The sequence below is a fragment of the Poromitra crassiceps genome, assembly GCF_964638095.1.
Source record: "Poromitra crassiceps genome assembly, chromosome: 21".
NCBI classification, from domain to species: Eukaryota; Metazoa; Chordata; class Actinopteri; order Beryciformes; family Melamphaidae; genus Poromitra; species Poromitra crassiceps.
In genome coordinates this window covers 23,695,114-23,703,312 of record NC_139638.1, presented here as the reverse complement: position 1 = coordinate 23,703,312, position 8,199 = coordinate 23,695,114, and the positions used below count along the sequence as shown (strand labels likewise).

Below are 8,199 nucleotides of genomic sequence, written 5' to 3'. Positions count from 1 at the left end.
CTTTTCAGAGAAGACCGAGGCTGATAATGGCTTGCCACAAAAATCATTACCTTTACAAATGTTATGTTGCTGGCTCTCTGTCTGGAGCAGACTCATCTGTAAGAGGGGAGAAAAACTGGTTGCGCCTTCGTCCAACACTTTCCAACAACACCTAAAACGCATAAGGCATTTTATTTACCATCACATGTTTCCTGGTCATAGATTATGAAATATGCGACCTACGATTAGGCCCAATACAGTATATAATATTTCCCAACCTTTTTCTTGTCATTGTTTGACCTATTTTTCCCCAAAAGGAATAACGTTTTTGTAATAATATGTCCCAACCTTTTTCTTGTCATTGTTTGACCTGTATTTTCCCCCAAAAGGAATACAATTTTTGTACGTTTTTTTTCTTCTTCTCTCCCGTCAAACTAAGCTGAGCAGAGCAGATTACCTGACAGGGCGCTATATTCCGGAACCATTAGAGCATAGCCTGTGTGCTACTGCCATGCTTGTCAAGTGATTTTCCCTCTGTAGTCCCGTTCGTAGCGTGTGTCAGACCCCTCCCCATGACAGTAATGGTCCTTTTAAAAGCGTGGCAGAGGAGACGTCCCTGTGCTGTCTGACAACGTGCTAGAGCAGGTATGGGCACAGCACCCCCCTTGTCCCAGGCCTGCTCTCCGCAGCCCTGCCTCTCTCAGGAGCACCACCTCGGCGCGGCTATGCAGACATAGACATATGTACCCTGATTCCTGCAGATATGCTGCGGCACAATAGCAGGGATTTCTGGATGTAGCTCCTCGCTAAGATCCTATGTGAGCAGTTGAATATTCTTCTTTTTCTTTTCTTCTCCTCCGCGCGTTGCCAATCCTCAAGACAGAGAGGACATGGCAAATAATATGACGAGAGAAGCCACAAAGCCCCCTGTTTAAATCAGGGTAATGAATTACGTCTCGGCTTTCTCAATAGCTGGAGAGGATGAAATTATGGCCTTGATATTTTACAGCCTTGGATGTAGCTGCACGCAGAGATGATCGAAGTGTTATTCAAAATTGTTCACTAGACTCTTTATCATTTAATTTGCATATTAAAAAATATTGCCAAAAAATGTGACTTAATTCGGTCGTAATGGACTGTCTGGGTGATATCTTAATTGATTTGTCTTTTGACTACTGGGAGCATAATTAGTTTTATTCAAATAACACATAACAAACAATGCACCATATCTGTCGGTTGCAATTAATTAATAATTTTGTCACAGGAAGCAACGTGCTGTCAGAGCAGCCGGATTTAGGTTAGAGGATTATCTCAGTGTAAACAAGTAACATTTAATTTACTGCATTCTTGCTTCAGAACACACATGGCTCGGTGTTTAAACTGTGTAATTGTGCGTAAGGGCTTTTTACATGGCTTTCTGTGTACAGACTCAGGGGGGAAGTTTGACCCGGCGACAGTTTGCCACAAGGTTAGCGTGCCCTCCCCACCATGTTCATCCAATAGCCCCATACATCAACGGTGACAGCGTGAAAATTAATGCCACCCAGATCCAGAACTCACTGATGTCACCGATGGAATCTTGCTCTCTGGCCAGACTCATCAGAAATTGTCTGTTAACCCATTGATACCTGATGCAGCATCATCCGCGTCACGCGGTTCGCGGTCTTAAAGGGATACACACCCAAATGAGGGATATACATGCAAATGCTGCATCAGGTATCAGTGGGTTAAGCAGAGTTCCCATCGATAAATACATGTCAGAATTGCTTGCTTTTGTATCTGCCCCTTTCTGAGTATAGCCAAAATGCTGAAAATGAAAGACAAACATAAAACCATCTCTATAAAATTTCAATAAAATGTCCAACTACTCAACTTTTTTTTGATCTGGATAGTTTCTGTAACATGTTAAGAATGATATATCTCACTGGCTTTTTTAATACAAATTAGGAGCTACTCTAATTATGTTCTTGCTGCATTTGACCTTGGTCTCATAGACAGACCAACAGCATTATCCAGTTCTAATTGGGGGATGCATGGTGGGGGGCACGGTGGTGCAATGGTAGCGCTGTCACCTCACAGCTAGAAGGTCCTGGGTTCGGTTCCCGCCTGGGACGCTGTGGGCGCCTAGAGTGTGCAAATTAACCCCCTGAGATCCAGAACTCACTGAGGGAGTCTTGCTCTCTGCTCAATGCCTACCGTCCATTAATTAATTGTAAAAGGAGTTCGGTCATTATGTCATCAAGTATACACTGTTTCTTTGATATGTGGTGAGTTTAACTTAACTACAGGTTATCATGCCATTCATTAAACTTTAACTTTTCTATTTTATTTGGTAGTTTGACCTCAATCTTATGTGTCCTCATGCAGGCTAGGAGTATCTGTATCTACTGTTTGGACATGTTTAAATAGAATTCAGCCAAAGGTACACTACATCTTCCCACACTGCAGTAGTGATACCGCACTGAATGGCTAATTGATTATTTGGGAATCACTCGCAATAAATACAGCAGGTGTGAAAGCGCCCTTAATTTAATCCTGTTCGGAACCAAGCGCAGGTCTTCTAAATGGGTTAAAGCAGGCGTGTCAGATGTAGTGGGTCGGATTTGTCCAAATGAGACCTCATGGGGGCCGGATTGTTTTTTTTGCTAAATTAACTTTGACTCGTCAACACATTCTGTAGATATTTATTTGAAATCATTCACGAAGGCCGACAGCCACCAATCAATGAGAAATTGCTTTGTCGGCACATTGCAATGTCAGATAACATGAAGCAGCATTTTCCTATCCATGTAACATTGACAAGAATACATTTCAAGTAGGCTAGATAGAAGAGAGAAGTGCAACAAATAGCCAATCAGAAGTGCCATAGAAAACATGTTCCTTCATACTATTAAAGATAATTACATTGTGTTTGAATATCTGTGTTATTCATTTGAAAGAATACAGGTTATAGCTATAGAAAACGCCAATGTCTTTCCTGGATAACTGCAATAACTGTACCAATCAATGAGAAATTGCATGTTGGCACATGGAAAAAGCAGGAGAGAGAAGTGTAACAAAATAGCCTATCATAAGTGCTACAGAAGGACTTTCATACAACTATTAACAATAATTGTACAATGTATTGTGTTTGAATATCTGAGTAATTCATAAAGTATACGTGTGTCCAGAACAGCTGGCTCAGATTCTGTGATTATAATCCAGCTGCCGTGTGATCAGTAGATTTAAGGCTGTTTTACAGTTTTACAAGTCCTGAAGTGGATGTTGTTGACCAGGGCACAGTTTGCACTTTACTGTCACATTCCTGTCCTTTCGCACGGAACAAATTCGACCCTGCCTCTGATTGGCCTGAACCTTAACCAATCTTCACTCCTCATGCCTAAACCTAACCAATCATCACTCCTCCCCGTTCCTCCAGCCCATTCTAGTACCAATACGGAGTCTTTTTTTACAGTCAGCTGTTGTGTTGCGCACGCGACGTGCACGAAAAGGCAGGCTTTGATGATGCTTTTCTAGATAATCCTGCAGATTCCAGATCCCAATCCTGCAGATAATTGAAGAACGCGTTTAATGCAACGAGTAACAACATAATTGTTTGCTTCACTGTAATCGAGCCGAACAACCACGTGACGTCTCCTGCCTCGGAAGAGAGTTCCCCATTCATTTTCTCCATAGACAATTTTTCAAAAATCCTTCTATAACGAGTTTTAAGGCTGGAACCAAGCTAACCAGCGACCGACTGAACCATGAGTGACCATAAAACATTTCACTTGGAGCAAAAAATAAAAATTATATATAATAATTATATCAAATAATCCTTATAAGGATTTTTCAAAATGTCTATGGAGAAAATGAATGGGGAACTATCTTCCGGGGCAGGAGACGTCACGTGACTGTTCAGCTCTATGTGATTACTGAATTTAGGATCCAGACCACGTGCCACTACTCGTTACAGGCAATAATAATGTGATTATTAATAATAATAATGTGAATAATAATAATGTGATTAGCGTTAACGCGTTACCCCCAACGCTGCTACTAACTGCGACTAACCCTTCCGAAGAAATCGTGTGATGATCACCAGCAACAAGCCGGAGACAAACACAAAGATACAGTAGATAAAGATGTCCTACACAAAAGCGTGGGGTGAGAGATCCAGGGGGGGAGAGAGAGAGAGAGAGAGAGAGAGAGAGAGAGAGAGAGAGAGAGAGAGAGAGAGAGAGAGAGAGAGAGAGAGAGAGAGAGAGAGAGAGAGAGAGAGAGAGAGAGAGAGAGAGAGAGAGAGAGAGAGAGAGAGAGAGAGAGAGAGAGGAGGAGGAGGAGGAGCAGCCGAGCAGGCAGGAGGAGCAGGCAGCATTCCAGGCGGCATCAGTAACCTTGATGACACCCTTCATTACCATGTACAGTGTGACACCCTGACAGAGGCATGTGGCAGCAGATGGAGGGGAGGGGAGGGGACGCAGCACGTTCCCACCCTCTGCTCGTCCTTTACACACGGCCAAGTAGGAGGAAGTTGTGGAGAAAAGAAATGGATGGATGGAGATGGAGGAGGAGTGGTGGTGGTGGAGGAGGAGGTGGTGGTGGTGCAGCACAGCTTGGCCTGACACTCCACTGGCTCGGCTCTGCAAGGCCGTCCTTGTCCTTGTGCGTTGACAGCAGGCGGCCTGACTCTGGCCTGCCCTTGCCACGCCGATCAACCTCAGCCTATTACTGCACTCACCACCCCCACCCCCTGCCTCTCTCTGTGCATCCCCATCACGGGGGGGGGGGCGTCACTCAGCCCACCCCCTGCACTGCCTCTGAGCATCCCCATCATGGGGGGACGTCAACACCACCATCCTTCTTCACAGAGTGTGTGTGCGTGTGTGTGTGTGTGTGTGTGTGTGTGTGTGTGTGTGTGTGTGTGCGTGTGCGTGTGCGTGTGTGTGTGTGGGGGAGGGGGATCAGGGGGGAGCAGAGTAGAAAGCTGCCCCGGCCTAGAACTGATACTGATACACCCTGATAGTCGGATCGGATATCCAATACTCCTCAATATAACGCTCTTTTTGTTCAGAGTGCACCATGAAAGTGCTCTTCTGAGTAGTTATGATGGGACCCAGATTCTCCATTATGTGAATGTGAAGTAATGATGACTAATAACTAGTATTAAGTGGAAAAGAAAGAAAATAAATAAATGCTGTGAGAAATAGTAATCAGAGCTGACATCGCCAGCAAGTCCCCTTTAAAGACAGCTTCTTTGTCTTTCTTCTGTCTTTTCCTTTGATCAGAGCCTCTTGGCTGATTCACTCTTACTTATGGATGTGGTAAGATGTGGATCAGAACAGATAAGAGAGGTGGTTGAATCAGCTGTTAAGATGTGGATCAGAACAGATTGAGATGTGGTTGAATCAGCTGTTAAGATGTGGATCAGAACAGATCGAGAGGTGGTTGAATCAGCTGTTAAGATGTGGATCAGAACAGATCGAGAGGTGGTTGAATCAGCTGTTAAGATGTGGATCAGAACAGATCGAGAGGTGGTTGAATCAGCTGTTAAGATGTGGATCAGAACAGATCGAGAGGTGGTTGAATCAGCTGTTAAGATGTGGATCAGAACAGATTGAGAGGTGGTTGAATCAGCTGTTAACATGTGGATCAGAACAGATCGAGAGGCGGTTGAATCAGCTGTTAAGATGTGGATCAGAACAGATCGAGAGGCGGTTGAATCAGCTGTTAAGATGTGGATCAGAACAGATCGAGAGGTGGTTGACTGCACAGAAAGGAAGAGGGGAGATAGCTAGAAGCGGAGAGAACGATGGCACATGAGGGAGATGAAGAGAAAAGGACACCGGAGTGTGTAAAGGTAAGGTGGGGGAAGAGGGAGACAGAGACAGAGGGCGAGTTAGAAACAGGATTGATATCTTGAATTACATGTTCATTGTTCATTGTTCTTGCATTTCACAAAGTAGGCATATCAGTGACCTCTTGGCAACCAGATATTTATCTGTTGTGCAAAGTCTCATTTAGGGCATTCATTGCAGGAATGTCAAGGCCAGTCACCCTCAATCCCACGTGGTTACACATTTGATATAAATGCAGACGAATCCATGTTGTGTTGCACGAGTTAAATAAGAAAAACGCCATTAACTACGTAAATTATGATTTGTGAACAAATGACACGGGTCGAGATATTTTTCACAAAAAAAGCAGATGTGTCCTTCTCTTCTGTCAAGGTGCTTCTCAATAAAATACACATCTGGAATTAAAAAAAAGTATGTTACCTTCTTCAAGGTACAATTTGCATTTAGAGATATACAGTAAAGATGGCGGTGGCTGGTGAAGCAAGACTGGATCATTTTGGATCATCATGGAACACGACATTCTGTATTTCACAATCTGCTCAATCAAGATTCAACAAGATTGGACACTTCTTGACTGCTTTCTGCAGAACCATTTATTTTGTGCAGTCAACACAAGTCGACATAAGTCAGGACACTGCTTTCTAGGTCGCACTTGAAAATGAGATCTAGGTCTCAAGGTGATTCACCTGTATAAATAAAGGTTAAATAAAAAATAAAAATAATAGAGCCTGTAGAAAATGCTCCGTAATGGCCCACCATCAGGCCTGTTCGTGGGGCAATTGACGCCCACGAACCAAGGACCCCACGACGCAATGATGATGTCAGAGTTCACCTTGTGAGGTCATCGGTGATGTCAGACGGTCTAGGCTGCCTCCAGACTGTGTGATGGCAGACGTGACTTTGTGAGGTCATCGATGATGTCGTACCTCCCGGGACGTTGTGACATCACCAATGATGTCATACCTCGAATGTGGGGGGTATAAAGGTGTTGTTCATAGATTCATCCTGACTGCAACAGTTCCCATCTTCGAACCTTGCAGACTCAGCTATCAAGTGCCACAGCGTTCCTAGTTACAGTTTACCAAGTGTGTTTTGGACATTAAGTATCCGCATGTAAATCCACCAGTCTCACAGCTCGCCTAACAGTATTATTATAATATGTATTATCGTAATATGAAAAATATCTTTATCTTTATCTTTATCTTGATCTTTATCTACCAACGTCTCCTCCTCTGCCTCAGGCTCTTCCCGCGGAGAGCTGGAAAAGGCTCTCCCGTGTCCTGGAGGCACGTCGGCGACTGATGAAGGAGATGTGCGCCAAGTACAAGAGCAGCATCTCCAGGAACATCATGCGACGCGTCACCACGTGGCCCACATCTACGTTGAGGACAAGTACAAATTGCTGTATTGCCAGGTGCCCAAGGTGGGCTGTTCCAACTGGAAGAGGACCCTGATGGTGCTGGCGGGCCAGGCGTCCAACGCCCAGAGCATCAAGCATGACACGGTCCACGACGGCATCCACCTCAAGACACTGGACAGTTTTGACCGCGAGGGCATCATGCATCGACTGGAGACCTACACCAAAGTTGTCTTTGTCCGGGAGCCTTTGGAGAGGCTGGTGTCGGCCTACAGGGACAAGTTTGAGAATGCCAACAACTACTACCACTCCCTGTTTGGGAAAGCCATCCTCTCCAAGTACAGGGTGAACGCCTCCAAGGTGGCCCTGAGCACAGGCAATGGGGTCACGTTCCATGAGTTTGTCCAGTACCTGCTGGATGACCATCGGCCGGTGGGAATGGACGTGCACTGGGAGCCGGCAAACCAGCTGTGTAACCCGTGTCTGTTGGACTACGACTTCATTGGCAAGTTTGAGAACATGGAGGAGGAGTCCAACTTCGTCCTGCGACGGACTGGGGTGCCGCGCGACCTCACACTGCCCAATTTGAAATATGCGAACCCTGGCGATGAGAGGACCTCTATGCAGATCACACAAAAATACTTTGCAGAGGTCAGCAGCATGTGGGAGAGGCAGCGAATCTATAACTTTTACTACATGGACTATCTGATGTTTAACTACTCCAAGCCTTTTAAAGATTTATATTGACTGACTACGGTGGTGGGGGGTACGGTGGCGCAGTCGGTAGCGCTGTCGCCTCACAGTCAGAAGGTCCTGAGTTCGATTCTCGCCTGGGACACTGTGGGCGCTGTGGTTGTGTTCCCCCCCATATCTTCAGTGCCTACTGCCCAGGTGGGTTATCTCGTCGTAAGGGCCTTTCTCTCTGTGTGGAGTTTGCATGTTCTCCCCGTGCTCCCCCAGGGGGTTCCTCCGTATATAACCCCCCCACTAAAAACATGCAGAAGATCAGATCGTCATCGTCATCCG

The 8,199-nt window shown here is 45.3% G+C and overlaps 1 pseudogene across 1 annotated transcript; it reads left to right on the top strand.

Moving 5' to 3' along the window:
• Positions 1-5,770: 5,770 nt before the first annotated feature.
• Positions 5,771-7,920, top strand: LOC310795344 (carbohydrate sulfotransferase 8 pseudogene; annotated as a pseudogene). The gene is made up of 2 exons: positions 5,771-5,818; positions 7,058-7,920. The product of its transcript is annotated as a carbohydrate sulfotransferase 8 pseudogene (transcript).
• Positions 7,921-8,199: the final 279 nt, after the last annotated feature.